Here is an 18508-nt window from a genome sequence, read left to right as displayed (position 1 = left end):
AACAACAACAACGAAATGGAATGGGGAAAGAGGAAAAGTAAAAGAGAAACACTATATTCGTTGTACGAGAACATTATTATTATTATTATATTTGTGGTGACTCAAGATGGCGGCGGAGTAAGTTGACCTTCTAGACTGCAGACTTTCCGTTTGTCCTGGTTCATAAGTTTTAGCTGTGTTTTTTGAAAATAGGAAGAGATTTCCGTTCATCCCTGCTTTTCTTTTTCCTTTTTTGAATTATAAATGACCTTTGGTGTGAGGAGATTTATAAATGTCATTGGATGGTTAGATCTGGAACATTTCAGATTCAACAATTTTTATATATGGATATTTAATAGTTTTTATAAAAATATTTATATATTATTTATTAAATTAATTAATCAATTTTTATTAGTTTAATTATTTAAATTGAAATATCAGAAAAAGTAGTTTTAAGTGTGATTTTTTGGAGTTTTCATGGACTTTTTTTCAGAATCTAGTGAAAAAAGTGTGGCTAAATCTGGAATTGTATTGTTTAAATTGTTTTTTGATTGGATATATAGATTCAGCACCCTCAAAAACCTTTTTTGTCACTTCTATTGTAAAGAGTTCCCTTGTCAAACTTGCGATTTCAATGAACCCCTCGAATAATGTTACAATATAAATACATGAATGTTACAATATAAATACATGAATGTTTTCTCGACATAGAGAAATTATCTTGATCCCACAAACAACTTGGTTGAATAGTGCCAAGGGTTAGCTCAACTGGTCAAATAAGTGCCTCACCGTTTGAGAGGTCACAGGGTCAATTCTCCCCGAAGCCCTTGGGGTTAGGCTTAGCTATTGGCTGCGGGGCTTGATACCCTTAATCAAGCTTAGATATTTCCGTGGACTTAGCGGCCACCCAGTGACTGCAAGTGTCTGTGAACCACCAAAAAAAAAAAAAAAAAAAACTTGGTTGAACAAATCTCTCAACTACACACCAATATAAATGCTACTTAGTTGGAGAATATCTTTCAACTTAACTAGATCGGGTTACATTCTCTAACACTCCCTCTTAACAACTGCTTGTCTTAATTTTGATTAGTAAAGTCTAGCAATGTTCCAACCTAACATTTTCAAGCATTATCAAAATGTTGGCATGCATATAAAGGAACAACCATCCAACAGAATGTACAGGTAACTAGTTGTTGCAACCATCATTGTACTAGGATGTCCTTCATGTAGATGTTTCATTTAACCATCGTACCTTCATACATGTACATGTACATTTAACTCCCTCTACATCTCCATCATCATCATCCTGGGTTTTCTTGGCTCAGTCGTAACCATGCTCTTGCTTTTGTTGACTTACCCTCATCCATACCTGAGGTTTTATCAGCTTATACTCAACCATGCTCTCAATGCTCTTGCATCACAATCCCAAGAAACTACATCCTTGTGTGGTTTCTACTTACCATAAACAACACATCAAGTGGTTTCAGCTTACCACAAACATACACTTACAAAGTGGTTTTCAAATTACCATTAACTAACCGGTTACACATGCTTCATTAGGTTTACATCACAATTGACTTAGGTACATTCAATGGAAAACTCCATTCATGGAGATACTAGGTACATACATCTCAAGGACCACTACATCAAGCCAAACATGAAACTATAGACTTGCTACAATGTGTGACTCACATTAAAATATGAACATGGGTTTGTTATTATTCAAGACACCACACAATCTTGTCCACCAATGTTTAATCTCTACTACTACCACAGCCATTATTCTTTGTTTCCATAGTGGTTCTAAATGCATGGTCTTTGATGTCTCTGCTATAAGTATTGCCACTTAATTTACTTGGACAAAGATCCAACGAATCTTTTTTTGTAGCGAGGACCTTTTTGTCCTCCCTGCTGCAATTTTTTCATTTATCTCCAAAAATCTAGCAGACAACCAATCTTGGTTTTCTCAAGCGAGAACAACGAAACCCACTTCCATCCCAAAAAGTGTCCATGCTCCTCCCTTCATCTGAAGAATTGTCATCACGTACCAATTGGAAAAAATATGTACCACTGATACCTCAAATTGGCCAAAAACCTATTGTACTACAAGGCCTACCATCAATTTGACCATGAACACTGATTGATTTACCATCATATGGACCTACTTCCATCTACTAAGATACATGGGTACTATCTGTTGTATTTGTCAGTTCTCTAGGGAAGTATTATATATACAAGATATATTCATCTCAATCTTACATTTTCTATGCACATGCCAATCGAAGAACAAGTGCACTACTCAACAAATAGTACATGGGGTAAACCATGTAGCTAGAACTCCCTTCCAACTACAACACTTCTTACTATGCAGACTAGGGAATGACATTTACGTCACAAAATATTGCAGCATTACTACATAGTAACATACATCATCAAGAGTTAATAACACATGACATATATGATTGGAATGTCATCTTCCTCCATAATTATTCATATACTAGGCCTCTTCATTTAGAAAATTTGCATCTTTGTTCAATTTTCATCTTGCATACCAATACTTTGCTTGTCATTTGTAAGAGTAGCTAATTCTAACAAATAACTATACCTATATTGAGTAGCTCTAGCCTCTAAGGGATAGCTTAGTTGGTCAAGTTCTTGTTGCTAAGTACCTTGCCAATTGGGAGGTCATGGGGTCAAATCTTGTCGATGCCCTTGGGGTTAGGCCTGGCATATTGGTTGGCGAGTAGATCCCTTCAGGTGGATCTTCCCGGATTATTGCCTGTGAACTACCCCTTCAGGCAGATCTTCCCAGATTATTGCCTGTGAACCCCCAGATTATTGCCGTGAACTACCCTTTCAGGTGGATCTTCCCAGAGTATTGCCCGTGAATGTAGTGGTCACTCAGTGACCGTGAACCACAATTGAAAAAACTATACCTATATTGAAATACCTAGACTCAATATACTCATCTAAAATTTTAAAGACAAAAATAATAAGTTTTCACCATCTTGCACACATTAAACACTTTCTCGATAGTAAAAACACATGCACACATTAAGCACTTTCTCAATAGTAAAAATACTACTTGTGTCAATCCACTTTAGCTTTGGTCATTTCATCAACAACTTTGTTAGCAATTGTTGGCAATGATTGTGTACACCTTCACATATATAGCTCTTCTTTCAATAAGAAAAAAAAATAGCTTCTCACACTAACTGTAAGAAAAGCCTTTCATGGCAATGATGATTCCTTCAACTACAAGCACCATTTGGCAATTTACCCTTCAAAAATATGGTTGATCATCATCTCCTTCATGTAGATATAATGTGGACAATATGACAACTTTCTCTTCCATGTCATTGAGCCTAGAGACTCATTATATAGCCCAATGTGATGTGTAAAACTGTCCCTCTGTCATCAAAGTTGAAATTTTGCTCATAGCCACCAAATTAAAAAAAAAATCTGAAAGTAAAAAAAATTAAATAACTATATAGAACATTTAAATAATATCGACTAATAAAAAGATTTACAGGTGAAGAAATTAAATCTTTCTAAACTCATGTTATATCCATATTTAAAATGAATCTATGCTAGTTACACCGTAAGGCGTTTCCCTCTGAAATCAACTCCTCTCTCTGCCCACCTGTCATCCTTGTAAGCCACACGATTATATGTTAGACGATTGCAACAATTTCAGCCATTGATTCAAAGGGGTTGCCCAAACGGTTTGGGCGTTTCATTTGGCATCTGGTCGTAAACAATGAATAGTTTCATCCCCGCAGCTGAACCGGGCTCCAGTGCTACATGCGTCCCACTAACCTTGTCATTCCCTCCCTGAACACTTTCGTTATCCATTTCACTGCGATTTCTTGGCCACTGCTAGGGAGAATGCCGATATAAATCTTCCCAAATCCCCCTGGTACAAAACATTTTCGTCCCTGAATCCACTGGTGGCGATGCGGAGTTCCTTGTAAATGAATCTATGGGGCCAAAAATCCTGCTCCCATTCTTCGATCTTTTCTCTAGTGCCATATTGCCTTTGCTATGGAGCCAGAATCTCTGCAGATTCGCAGTTTGATCATTGCAGAAGATGTAAGGGTTTTTATTCCTTTATTCTTTCTGAAAAAAGGGTTTTCCTATATAAAAGAGATGTATTACATCTCTTTCAATATGATCATATTTTGTTCAATTATCTCTCTGCAATTAGAATACACGCTTAAGATGTTTATATAATGTAAATCCATCGAACAAAGCCTCAATTGTTTCAATTCTGTATCGATGGAGATTCAAGGGAAATCAGTAACAGATGCATGGTTCGATGTCAGAGTGATATACTTAAGATTGAACTCCTGTTTGCTTAAAAGTGCACCAGATTGTTTTACGATTTTGTTTCCTGCTAGAAGCATGTCAACCGTTCTTGAGATTAATGGCATCAGAATTCGTTCCGCAGAGCAGACCTCTCGCAAGCTGCGAAGAGACAGAGACAGAGTAGATACAGAATTTGCCGAGGCAACTTATATTAGTACCGATAATCTGCGCACTAATGAGGGCTTTATGAAGTCTCAGGTGAACAAATTATATGTTCTTTCTGCACTACATTGTTTGAACATCGTTATTCTTTATATTCTTTATTGAGTATTTATATTCAGGGAAATTTCTGGATCATTTGATGCAGCTTTGCATCATTGTTTCTATTATTCTTAATAAACCACTATTCTCGATCAACCACAAGCCAGTAGGCCTACTTCTCCTCCCTGACAATTCCCTTAGAATAGTTTCACCAATTTTTCCCACCTTGCTTTAATCCCTCCTATAAAGATATTAAGATGTACTTGCACTCACACCTTCCGAACCTTTTTCACCTGCAGCAACAATATCCCTCTCTATAGTGCTACTACTGAAATGCCCTTCCTGAGAAAAGCGTAATGGAATCTCTGAAATGCGATTAGCACTGTTTTCATCTGGATCATCCAGCATCGCAGTTTCCTGAAGTTGAAGGGCATATTCTAAGTTCCACATCACATCACCCATGGTGGGCCTGTCAATACCCTGATCAGCCAAACACTTTCCAGCCATCTATCCGAACATTCTCAGGGAGTTAGGGTTGATGCTATCTACAAGATGCCTATCAATAATTTGGTCAAGCATGCCTCTACTTTTCCAATGCATTGCCCACTCCGCTAGATTGATTTTATCTCTGGGAAGAGAAGGATCAATGACCAGCCTTGCACACAGTAACTCCATAAGCACTACTCCAAAGGAATAGACATCGGATTTTTTTGTCAATTGCTGCCTTCTGCAGTACTCAGGGTCAAGATACCCAAATCTACCTTTGACAGCAGTACTCACATGGGTTTGATCCAGAGCAAGTCCAATCTTTGAAATCCCGAAGTCTGCCACCTTGGCCACAAAATTTTCATCCAACAAAATGTTGGTTGTCTTTACATCACGGTGAATGATTCCCTACTCTGCTCCTGTGTGAAGGTAATGAAGACCCCTAGCGGCCCCTATGCATATATCAAGTCTTTGTTTCCATGACAAAGGAGGAAGATCTGATCCATACAAGTGTTTCCTAAGAGTTCCATTGGCCATGTACTCATAAACCAAAATCATCTCAGAATGCTCCTCACAATAGCCAATAAGAGAAACTAGATGATGGTGGCGAAACTTAGACAACATTTCAATTTCAGTCCGAAATTCTGCCATGCCTTGTGCAGAGCTTCGATTTCCCCGTTTTACAGCCACTATGGTTCCATCTGCAAGCATCCCTGTGAACACTTTACCAAACCCACCTACACCCAGAACCAAACTCTCATCAAAGTTTTTGGTAGCTTCTTCTATCTCTGAAAATGTGAAATGCCGGCCTAGACTTGAAGGTCCAGGAGAAGCAGGACTCCCAGCTGACACTTTACTTCCCTTGCGTCCTTTAGTTTCAGAATGCCCTCCATGTAGTGGAAGAGGCAACCAGGGTTTAGTAGAGAGTTTTTGAGATCTACGACAACAGAAGAAGTAGATCACCATTAATAGCCCAATAGCAACAAAAAATCCTACAACGGATCCAACTATTAGACCAACTTTGCTATACCTGTTTGATTTGATAGCACTGTTCTGTGGGAAAGGTCCATCCAGACTTTTGTTAGAGTTGCTCATCTTCATAATCTCCAGCCCATTTAATATGGCGTTGGGGAGAACACTTGCCATATTTATTGTAGGTCCTACTTTGACAGCAAGATTTTTCGATCCAGTAGATGTATTAAGTACTACAAAATCGCTGTAATAAGCTGTTGCCAAGTTTTTTTGTGTTGCAGCTGATATATCAAAATTACCGTCCATCACATTATCATTGTTAATATATACATTGAAGTATAACTCGTTCAATGCTTTGCTCACAATATCGCAGAAATGCATCCGAATGAAGTATTGGTAATCTGGATCCACAGTAAACAACCAAGAAATGTTGAAAGTTGGGTTTGTGACATTGGCTGCAGCCATCTCCTCAACAGTAGCATATACAATATTGGGAGCGGTTTCATTAGTAACTAGTCCTTGGTAGTACACAATATTGTTGATCGGGATGTTGAAATTTTGGGCAGGCGATTTTGAAGCTAAGAAGCTTGTATCAGGATCCCAAAATCTCCCAAGGGTGTCATTGTCAGGGGTAATCAATGGTCCTCCCATATTAAGTCTGTAAATTTTTTCAAAAGCATGCTCAGATAGACCACTGTAAGTATTAGGCAGGGGCACATCTTGAGCTGTGTCTGAAACAAGAGTGTTCGACACAGAAACAAGTTCAATGGAATTGACAAATGCAAAGGAATTATTGGAGGGAATAAATGTCAGGACCAATGTTTGTTCATTTACATTGATGAGATATTTCTTCATCATAATTGAACTATTCTGGATTTGGAAATTGTACAATAGACCAAAGTCTTGGGTGGCTACTGAAAATATGGCACTTGTAAGATTGTACATTTGATAAGAGAATGGAAAGAAATGTAAACGTACCCAGTGTCTGCCCTGGTGCCCAATACTGAAGGTATAGGATGACTTCTAAGTAAATACTCTAGCTGTCAAATAGATACCAGAAGGAACTTGTAGATTGGAATTTGTAGTGTTAGCAAAGATGCCTTCATTGGTGGCAATTGACATATATGAGGAGGGGGTTATCTGTGGTGAAGATCCGTCCACCCACTGTGGTGTTACTTTTTGATCCACAGTCTATAAGGTAGTTATCCTGTGAAGTTGAAACCCCATTCTGAAAAAATGACAATAAAAACAACACACAAATGCACACAATGACTGCCATTTCCTTCACTTCTTTCTCTGCAGCCCAATTGTGTGGTTCTCTCTTTTCTCTGAACCCAAATTATAGGATTCTCTTTGTGTCGCTTTCTTCCTCTGCACCTCCAGGCAATTCCAAGAGCCTATAACTCTACCCAGATTTCCACCCTGACCATTGAACTAATGCCGTCACCCCCTGACCGAGCTGGGATAGGACCTCCTTCTTTAGAATATAGAAAGATGGACTTCAGTTCACCTCTAGTCTAGAGAATAATTTGGAGATTGCCATGAAACTGCAGGTTCCTAAATATGTCAAGAACAGAGTTATAGAAATACAAGACCATTATTGTGAGATTTGTCCATTATAACCAACGCATATAACCACTAGCTACAGTGTCAACACTGCTCTTCTAACTTTCTACCACATCATCAAATGGCCATTACATCAAGTCCTGGAATGATGGCTTTGCAAATGAAAGCAGAGTAGGACTGCAATTATTTTTTCATGAACTAAAAGCAATGTATGCATACAATAAATATTGATATGTTTAAAAACAGTATGCAAGATCAGAATGAATGTAAGAACCAACATGAAAAAGGTTTTGCAGCCCTGAATTTATGGAAAAGTATTTTTGGAAGACTCACGCGGTTTTGAAGCTTTCTAAGTCTACTCAGAATTCTTTTCGGCCCAAAACTTTCAATGTCAAACGACATCGGCAAAAATGGAACCTTATCTCCCAGTTTGTACTAAGTCTTTAATTTCCTTATTAAACCCAACCTTCATTGTCCACCTTGAGGGTGACACATTCTGTAATTTGAATATTTAAATGTGTCACTCTTCCGTATATAAATTTCAGGTAAATTAGGTGACAATACCATCATCCTTATGAAATGGGAAAAAAATTATTGGTTGGTTTTTCATTGATGTAATATATTTACGTCGTAAGGCGTTTCCCTATGAAATCAACTCCCCTCTTTGCCCACCTGTCATCCTTGTAAGCCACACGATTATATGTTAGACGATTGCAACAATTTCAACTGTTGATTCAAAGGGGTTACAAATTAGTTGCCCAAACGGTTTGGGCATTTCATTTGGCATCTAGTCGTAAACAATGAATAGTTTCATCCCCGCAGCTGAACCGGGCTCCAGTGCTACATGCGTCCCACAAAGCCTATCATTCCCTCCCTGAACACTTTCATTATGCATTTCACTGCGATTTCTTGGCCACTGCTAGGGAGAACGCCCATATAAATCTTCCCAAATCCCTTGGTCCAAAACATATATGCAGTCAACGGTAGTGAATTTAATGTCGCTACTGGTTGCATATTGTTCCCCAAAATCTAATCCAGTACGTTTCTTTGTCCACTGTTTGATATAATACTGTGTATATATAGACTGCTCCATGTGAACAAAGAGAGTGTTTTAACGGGAGATAAAAGAACTTTTGTTTCTACTTCAATTCGGGCATTTTGTGTGTGCGCTTTTTTAATTTCCATAACAAAAAAGTGTTCCTGTCCATTAAATTGGAAACAAACAGAAATGGCAAATGAAAAATTAAATTGGAAACTAAAATTTTGGAATCATTGAAAATTGAAAGCTTTGTATTAAATTTGAAATTAATGAAAATTGAGAACTGAATCATAAAATTTGAAAGTAGATTATTTTGAAATCTCCATGCCTAGCTCTGTTATTTTTTGTTTACCTCCACCTCCGATTCCAATGGTACCTACAGGAAGAAACCAAAGATTTACTAATTGTAGGTGTAGTTTGAGTCTTGACATCAGAGACAATGTCCATCAAATTGTTTGCAATTATTGAGTAGGGATGTATTGTCCTTCTCGGGAAGGAACTATGTTTAAGATGTATACTATATATTTTTTTTTTTGGTGAATTTAGAAGCCATTACCAGTCCTCTGAGAAGAATATGGCAGGAGCTGACAGTGGCAATGGTTGTTCTCTAGAGCAAACTCCTACTTGGGCAGTAGTAGTTGTTTGTTTGGCATTTGTGGCCATCTCTTTACTTCTTGAACATGGTATTCATTATGCTAGCAATGTAAGGTTTTTCTTAGATTTCAACTATGCACTTTTTGGTTTAGTTGAATTGATCTTACTTCGGTTCAGTTCTACATTCAGTTTGTTTTGACTGGTAGAAATTTGATAAATTTTGGCTTCTGAAATCACCAACAAAACACACTTTTAAAACCCAATATGAATGGCTCATATTCCATATGTCATCAGTGATTAGAAGTAGAATTATTGCTTTGGTTATTAGAGGAAAAGGATGCTGATAGAGGAAGACATGATAAACAAATCTGCAGGATTACAAGTTTTGATTTCTTATTGCAGCTGTACTAATAAAGCCCTTTTTTGTCATTATATTTACAGTGGCTCTCCAGAAGAAATAAAAAGGCTCTATCTGAAGTGCTTGAAAAATTGAAAGCAAGTAACGGATACTCGAAACCACTCATATCCACCATGTTGCTTCTTGTAGTCTATCCCCCAAATACTCTGAAACTAATTTGAACAACAAATTTATGCTGTTTTAGATAGAACCTCCTTCTAAAATGGTTACATTGGTTGAACTTGACAATATATGTTTTATGTATTTAACTGATCTGCTTAGATTGCATTGGTAGCTTGTTTTGGATTTTCTAAATTGAATTTCAGCCTTTAATTTCAGGCAACTACACTGATTTCTTTTAGCACCTGCTGGCTAGAATTTCTGAATATGTCCTCTGAGCAAATATTTTTGAAAATCATCTTTTTGGGTTGCAGAGTTGATGCTTCTGGGTTTCATATCGCTTCTATTGACAGTTGGACAGAAGCCCATTTCCATGATTTGTATACCCAAAAAAATAGCTCATATAATGCTTCCATGTAAGAAGGAAATTGATTCTAGAGATATAAAGGTGGAAGGGGATAATGACCAAGAAAAGGAGCGCATGAAAAAAATTCTATGGGAATCAATGTCTACTGAACAGGAGGTCCCATGGAGACGCGTCTTAGCTGCTTCTGAGGGTAGCCAACATTGTAGCTCCGCACATGTAAAGGCCAAACCCTTCTCTTAGTCTTAATGCGCATGGTTTCTTTATCCAGGTCCTATGATTCTTTGATTGATTTTCCTACCGAGATCAAGTTGATTTAGACCATCTTGAAATTAGCTTCCCATACAAATTTCAAATATTTATTTTATGTTGGATTTTACTTGATAATTCTGCTGCTTTGGATTCAGGGTAAGTATCCTCTGGTTTCCCAAAGCGGCATGCATCAACTCCACGTCTTCATCTTTATGCTGGTAGTTCTCCATGTGTTATATAGTATCTTAACTGTCGCACTGGCAAGAGCAAAGGTAGGTGGAAGGGGAGATCAATTATTTTGTCCAATAATGTTAAGTTAAATTCTGCCTTGGGTTTTACTATTTTGACCTCTGCATGCATTTATATCCTCTGTTAATACTGAGATCTACAAGTTACTTCTTGATGCCTAGATGAGGCGTTGGAAAGAGTGGGAAAGGGAATCACAAACTCTGGATTATGAGTTTTCAAATGGTGAGTTGATGTTCTTTTATTTCTTCTCCCTTAACTGGGTTGCTATGGAATCTTATTTACTCCATTCTTTGGAGATTCTTTAAGTTGAAAAGTAATAACTGGTTGGCAACCTGCCAATTCTAATTGGGATATACTGTGTTAGTTATAGGCTGATTGGTCAATGGATCTTAGTTCAACTTCAGTTCACCTATATTCTAGAGAATAATTTGGAGATTGCCATGAAACTGCAGGTTCCTTAATATGTCAAGAACAGAGTTATAGAAATACAAGACCATTATTGTGAGATTTGTCCATTATAACCAGCGCATATAACCACTAGCTACAGTGTCAACACTGCTCTTCTAACTTTCTACCACATCATCAAATGGCCATTACATCAAGTCCTGGAATGATGGCTTTGCAAATGAAAGCAGAGTAGGACTGCAACCATTTTTTCATGAACTAAAAGCAATGTATGCATACAATAAATATTGATATGTTTAAAAAAAGTATCCAAGATCAGAATGAATGTAAGAACTAGCATGAAAAAGGTTTTGCAGCCCTGAATTTATGGAAAAGTCTTTTTGGAAGACTCACGCGGTTTTGAAGCTTTCTAAGTCTACGCAGAATTCTTTTTGGCCCAAAAGTTTCAATGTCAAATGACATCAGCAAAAATGGAACCTTATCTCTCAGTTTGTACTGAGTCTTTAATTTCCTTATTAAACCCGGCCTTCATTGTCCACCTTGAGGGTGACACATTCTATAATTTGAATATTTAAATGTGTCACTCTTCCGTATATAAATTTCAGGTAAATTAGGTGACAATACCATCATCCTTATGAAATGGGAAAAAAATTATTGGTTGGTTTTTCATTGATGTAATATATTTACGCTGTAAGGCGTTTCCCTCTGAAATCAACTCCCCCTCTGCCCACCTGTCATCCTTGTAAGCCACACGATTATATGTTAGACAATTGCAACAATTTCAGCCGTTGATTCAAAGGGGTTACAAATTAGTTGCCCAAATGGTTTGGGCGTTTCATTTGGCATCTGGTCGTAAACAATGAATAGTTTCATCCCCGCAGCTGAACCGGGCTCCAGTGCTACATGCGTCCCACGAACCCTGTCATTCCCTCCCTGAACACTTTCGTTATGCATTTCACTGCGATTTCTTGGCCACTGCTAGGGAGAACACCCATATAAATCTTCCCAAATCCCCCTAGTCCAAAACATATATGCAGTCAGTGGTAGTGCATTTAATGCCGCTACTGGTTGCATATTGTTCCCAAAAATCTAATCCAGTACGTTTCTTTGTCCACTGTTTGATATAATACTGTGTATATATAGACTGCTCCATGTGAACAAAGAAAGTGTTTTAACGAGAGATAAAAGAACTTTTGTTTCTACTTCAATTCGGGCATTTTGTGTGTGTGCTTTTTTAATTTCCATAACAAAAAAGTGTTCCTATCCATTAAATTGGAAACAAACAGAAATGGCAAATGAAAAATTAAATTGGAAACTAAAATTTTGGAACCATTGAAAATTGAAAGCTTTGTATTAAATTTGAAATTAATGAAAATTGAAAACTGAATCATAAAATTTGAAAGTAGATTATTTTGAAATCTCCATGCCTACCCCTGTTATTTTTTGTTTACCTCCACCTCCGATTCCAATGGTACCTACAGGAAGAAACCAAAGATTTACTAATTGTAGGTGTAGTTTGAGTCTTGACATCAGAGACAATGTCCATCAAATTGTTTGCAATTATTGAGTAGGGATGTATTGTCCTTCCCGGGAAGGAACTATGCTTAAGATGTAATCACCTCATTAAAAAATAGTTAAACTCATAGTAGACAAATTTATCAGGAGATAGAAAACAGTGGAGTTTAATTTTTCTTTTGTACAACAGTTATCTCTCTATTGAGAGCTTCAAGTAAAGCCTCAGAGGATTTTCGAATGAAAAGTATGACCACTCTAAAATATGCTTCCTTTTGTTTGTTAAATTAAATTTTGTTGCAGTCTGGAGCCTTCCAGAAAAGCAGAGAAATAGAAATGATGATTTCTCTTTAAATCATTTTAATTTTATTTCTTGATATAACCCTATTTGTTGATAGATAGAGAACATTCATTTTACCCTGTTTGTTGATAGATAGAGAACATCCATTTCTGGGGCAAATTTTGTTTTTCCAATATGTACAAATGTTTTAGTGAACTTTTGGAGCATTCAAAAACACTCTATTATGGTTAAATATCATGTATAAAGGAATATGCTCTTAAAATATGATGGGATATTTTTATGCAGATGGGATCTCACAAGAAGGCAATATTTGAAGAACAGACAACTATTGCTTTGAACAGATGGCAACAAAATGCTAAGAAAAAAACAAAACAAGATAGAAAGTCAAAGCATTCTTCCCTTGGTTTCACACGCAGATCAACTGTGTTTTCGAGATTTCAAAGCGGAGAAACAACTCCAATCCATGGATCTTCTCCATTGCATTTTCTCCGAAGATACAAAACAACAGAAGACATGGAAACTGCAGATGCCTCTGAGAGATATGACCACTCAGAATGCAGCGCATCAGATTTAGAAATTGATGCATCTTCTTCTTATCCTCCCCAGCATAATCAACCTGTTTTGGTTACCGAGGCCCCTGAGGATATAGAGACTACAGAATGTCCCAGTTCAAAATATGCACACATAAATGATGACAAATTTCCCTTTCTCAGAATATAAATGTTCCATCCACATCATACAAAACCCTGGTTCAAAGCCAATTTATATCTAAATTTTACTTATCTTCCATGGTAAAGTTTATCTTCATTTAAGCAGCAGAGAGAAGTGGACCCATAACAAACAGGGAGCCAAAAAGGCATCTGCACATTCTACCTACATTTTGTTTCATTGAAAAAATAGCTTTCACTAAAATCCGCTGTTCAAATATTTTTAAAGGAGGAGCCACTTGCTTCTTCTCCTCTCCATTCTGTGAAATTCAGCTAGCACTAGTGCCATGATGGAAAGCCTTGCCATCGCACTATATGGGAAAGTATTGGGAAAGACAACACAGCAGGCCCTGCCACTGATGAAGCAGAATGACATATTCCTTAGACTTGCTCTTACCATCACGGGATCTGAAAAGTCTCTGGAACCTGGTAATGGTGGTCGGCAGCCGAATATACCAGGACTCATGAATTATATAGGTTGTGAAAACTAAATCCAGTTTGGATGTTTTTAACAATTAATTTGCATTCTCAGTTTTTCTTGATAAGATTTGAACATTATCAAATACTTTGATGGGCATCAAATACCCATCAAATTTATATGATTAATTAATTTATATTTTATAAATTAAATTAATAATTAATTATTTAGCAAAAAAATACTATTAGTTTAAGAATATGTATCTTTTAAGAGGTTATATATTTCAATCTAAAATGAAAAACACTTATATTCTTATATACTTTTGTAACCAAATCTTACACAAAAGAATATATTTATTTCACAAACCAAAAAGTCTATACATATCATAACCATAATTTTAAAATTAAATTATAATTATTATAAATACAAAACATTATAATATATATATATATATATAAAGTTAGGAATTTGATTACTAACTTAATCATAATTTTAAAATTAAATTATGATTATTATAATTACAAAACATTATAGTAATATATATATATATCTCAAATGAATGCATTAATTTTTTTTCCAAAAAAAAAAACTACCTCGTAAATTTATTCATGGTTACCTGTTATGTTAGTTAGGCTGAAAATTTAATGTCTCACAATGAATCAGAAAAATGGCTAAGAGGCCAACAAGTGAGCAGAACAGGTAGGCCTGCCAAGAAACCCTAAAGAGTGCACCAGCAAAAAAATAAATAAAAAACCAGAAACCCCAACAACAAAAACTAACCGGATTTCAAAAAAAAAATTGGGCAAGGTCGCCGGGATAACTCCCAAAAAAACCCCACAGATTCATGGCATGCCAATCAACGTTGAAGACCAAAATATGATGATAGCCTTTAAATTTTCAACTCTAAATTTCTAGAGAAGGTGTAACCTTTTACATAATGATCAAGCAATGAAATACATGGGGCTTTTACATAACCAAATGAAATCATTAAGATCAGGCAATGAAATACATGGGGTTCCGTAGCTTGAAGGTCCTGATCTCCTTGGTACTAGTGGTAATGCTTCTGAGGACAAGGGCAGTCCTTTGACAATAGCTCATATACAAAGGTTTCAAAGCTTCTATATTTTAAATGGCTAAACAAGATAGCTTCTATATCTTAAATGGCTAAACAAGATTTGTTAGACCTGTGGATTTTAATATATGAAACCATTTATACTTATGTTACCTGACTAATTGGCTCTCTTATGCACCAATGTTCTCGGATCATATGCCCATTTCGTATGGAATGTGTACTAAGTGGTTCCAGTTAATGGGGCATTGATTTGAGTGTTCAATATATTTTTATTCTTTATCAAAGTATTTTTTTTCTCTATTTGCTTTCTTCAATTTATGCCTTACGACGTTTCCTTTGCAACATCTGGTGCAAATGCTAGTTATATTTCAATCCCTTCCAATAACAATAATACCACTGCCCTGCACCGTGCAAAGCTTAATACCAAATTGGCATAAGGTTTGAACCTCCTTTGTTGTTGTCTACGAAACGGCCTTCTCCTCAACATCACCACTTTTCACACGGTAACAGTGTTTACTTTTCACACAGGAACCGTCTTTTAACACTTCGTAAACCTCACCAATGGTTTGGGAAATACTGGTCAAGATCTCATCATCCTGAAGCAATGCTAAGGTGGGGTTTCTTGCTTCTAACACAGCTCTGCCTTCCTATCTAATGACCATGCCTCTTGAAAAAAATGTAATGAATATAACTGAAACACATACACAAATTCACCTTAACCCACGATAAGAGCCTAGTGTAATTTTGTAGGCTCACTTATCCTTGTGTGTAAGATTATGCAAGTCCAGATATCATATTCGATTACCCAAAAGAAGACTCCATTGTGAATTTCTCAATACTCAAGGCGCTATCCCCTCCAAGTTGTATTTCATTTGGAGCTTCAGACCTAGAAGTTTAGCAGTCTTGGTGGAGGTATCCAATACATCCACAAGGACGACTTGAGTCCTCGAACCCGTTACCCTGAGTGGTTGCACATAGGACACAAGCAACACGATATATGGAATAGAAGATCATAACTTGGTCAATGAAAGACTCTTGGTCATCAGTTCGAACCCCAAGGCCACACTCGAAAGCCTTTGAGATGATGGTAATGCGAATATTACCATGGACGTTTCTACAGAATGTTTTTTTTTTTTCTCTCTCTCTGATACCTAGCAGGCTAGCACACATCAGCACATTACGGAGCATCCCCTAGCCGTGAATATATTTGGCAATTCTTAAGAAATGATGCATTGATCACATTATAGTTACTATAATCAAAATTCAATGTCCATTCTTTGTCACATTAGGCATAATAGTTATTGTTTGATTTCTTCAACACGGTTTTTGCCACTTTCTTCTCTTTTCGTTGGATTCACAATTATATTGAGATGGGGTGAATCGGTAGAATGAACATTTTTAATTATTTAAAATTAGAATATAATAAAATATCTAAGTTTTATAAATTAAACAAATAATATAAGGTATATTTGGAAATTTTTATCAGAGAAAAGGCAAAATGTTTTTATATGAAAGATTTTGTAGGCACCAATTTACAAGAGACACCAATCACCAAAGCTACATCATTTGTAGTAGACACCAATCTCCATCACTGCAAATATTTGTAGGAACCGACCTATTTCACTGCAAATATTTGTAGGAACAAACCTACAATGTCTATTAGTTGCTTCTTCTTTCACTAAATTTATTTACTACTTCCTTAACCAGGTCTGCTAGTTTTGTCTGCCTTCACTGGGTCTACCTTTTTCTTCTTCCTTCATCGAGTCTATTTCTCCCAAAATTTAATTTATTTATTTTGGTTTCTGCTCAAACATAAATTTACACAACAAATATCCAATTTTACAAATCTGGTGCAGAAATATCCACCATAAATACTTAAATATTTCCTCTTTTCTGCCCTCCAAATTTCACATTCTGAAACATCTCAGCAAAATTATAACAAAAATACCCAATCGACTTGTCCCAAGCATGTCATGCATGACTTCATAATAATAAATACAGGGTGACATTTAACAGAGTTATTTTCTTTCAATATAATATGCTATCTGTAAATCTATTCAATCAATTATTTTCATATGTTTATAATTTTGGAATACGCGTAAAGACCAAAATCTCATTATTTCAGGACAAATATGAGCTTCAGTTCAATCTAGCATAGGAAAACTTTTCTGATAAATTCTCTTACACTCAATCTAACAGAGCATAAAAGAATTTAGAAGTGAGCAATTTGTGTTTCCAGAAAGTTTTGGCCAGTAGGTCCACCGGGTGGGAGCAAGGCCACTCTCACCACATTTTCTGCTCCTTGAACAGATGAAATATCGCCGGTATTGAATGTCATGGAAGTCCTGACGTAACCAGGGTGCACGCTGTTAACACATGCCTTTCCTTTCAGCTCCCGAGCCAGAAGACGAGTGTATGCATTCAATATCACTTTGGATAGAGAATATGTTGGAACCCTAACCAGCCACACGCTGTCCCTTAGGTCTGCACTGTTGAATTTGTAATTTCAACGCAGGCGAACAACGCCCGAAACCATTCAGCAACCCTCCTGAAATATTTCGCACCAGCTTTCCGGCGAAGGGATATTCCGGCGATCAACTCCGATAAAATTTAGTGTTGACGCGTGGCTCTCCCCATACGTCAGCCTACGCAACATTTCGGAGGCTAAAGTTCTGCAGCAAAATGCCTCCCGATATCTCTGTCCGCCGTCCGATCTGCTCCAGCATTCTCGTCCGTTGATCCATTCAAACCTGCATACGAGCCAGAATTTAATGCATTGCGTGGAGTGAATCAAACGTTTGAGTTTGACTGCCGTCCTGTCTGCAAAGGAAATTAAATGAAAATTAAACCTGGTTCATAAGTGTTTGGCAGAACATTAAATTTCAACCACACGGCGGTATGGGCACATATAATATATGTGTTATGCTTTATAAATGCGTTGACCATTTTTCATTTTTAAGTGTATTACAATGAAAAAAAAAAAAACGTGTGGAAGTGCGTAGAAAATGGAATACGTGAAGCACATATGAGTGTGTAAAAATATGTAAAGTATATATATATGTGTAATGCAAAATGCATAGGTATTGTTACGCACAACAGTGCTAATTGCAGGTGCGACAGCAGAAGCAGAGATATTGCACAGCAGTGCAAGATAACAAAAAGAACAGGGGCAGAGTAAAAGGAAGGAGGAGCAGCGAAAAAAAACTATGTGTGTATTTTTGCACAGCAGTGCTCATGTGGTAATATTTGCACACGGGATATGAAAATAGAAGCTAGCAGCAACAAAAGAACAGGGGAGCGCAAAAGTATAAGGTATGTTTTTTACTGAGTGGTGGTGAAGCTCGCAGCAGTGAAAAACCAAGGGAGATGCACAGCAGTGCATAGATCATTTTTTAATGTATTGGATTTGCATTGAAATGCAAAAGGAAAAGAGCGCACAGTTTTTTTTATATAAGTGAATGTAATGAAATTTTTACTGTGTATGTAAAAATTTGTTTTACAGCAGT

General features: G+C 36.7%; 1 pseudogene; it reads right to left on the bottom strand.

Moving 5' to 3' along the window:
- Positions 1-4800: 4800 nt before the first annotated feature.
- LOC149220091 (receptor-like protein kinase THESEUS 1 pseudogene) overlaps positions 4801-18508 on the bottom strand; it is a 14726-nt pseudogene continuing 1018 nt past the window's right edge.

Source organism: Pinus tabuliformis, chromosome Q (assembly GCF_031772625.1).
Source record: "Pinus tabuliformis cultivar Carrire ecotype Pingquan chromosome Q, CPIR1, whole genome shotgun sequence".
Lineage (NCBI taxonomy): Eukaryota > Viridiplantae > Streptophyta > Pinopsida > Pinales > Pinaceae > Pinus > Pinus tabuliformis.
Note: the sequence above shows the minus strand (reverse complement) of the source record. Positions and strands in the feature narration are given on the sequence as shown.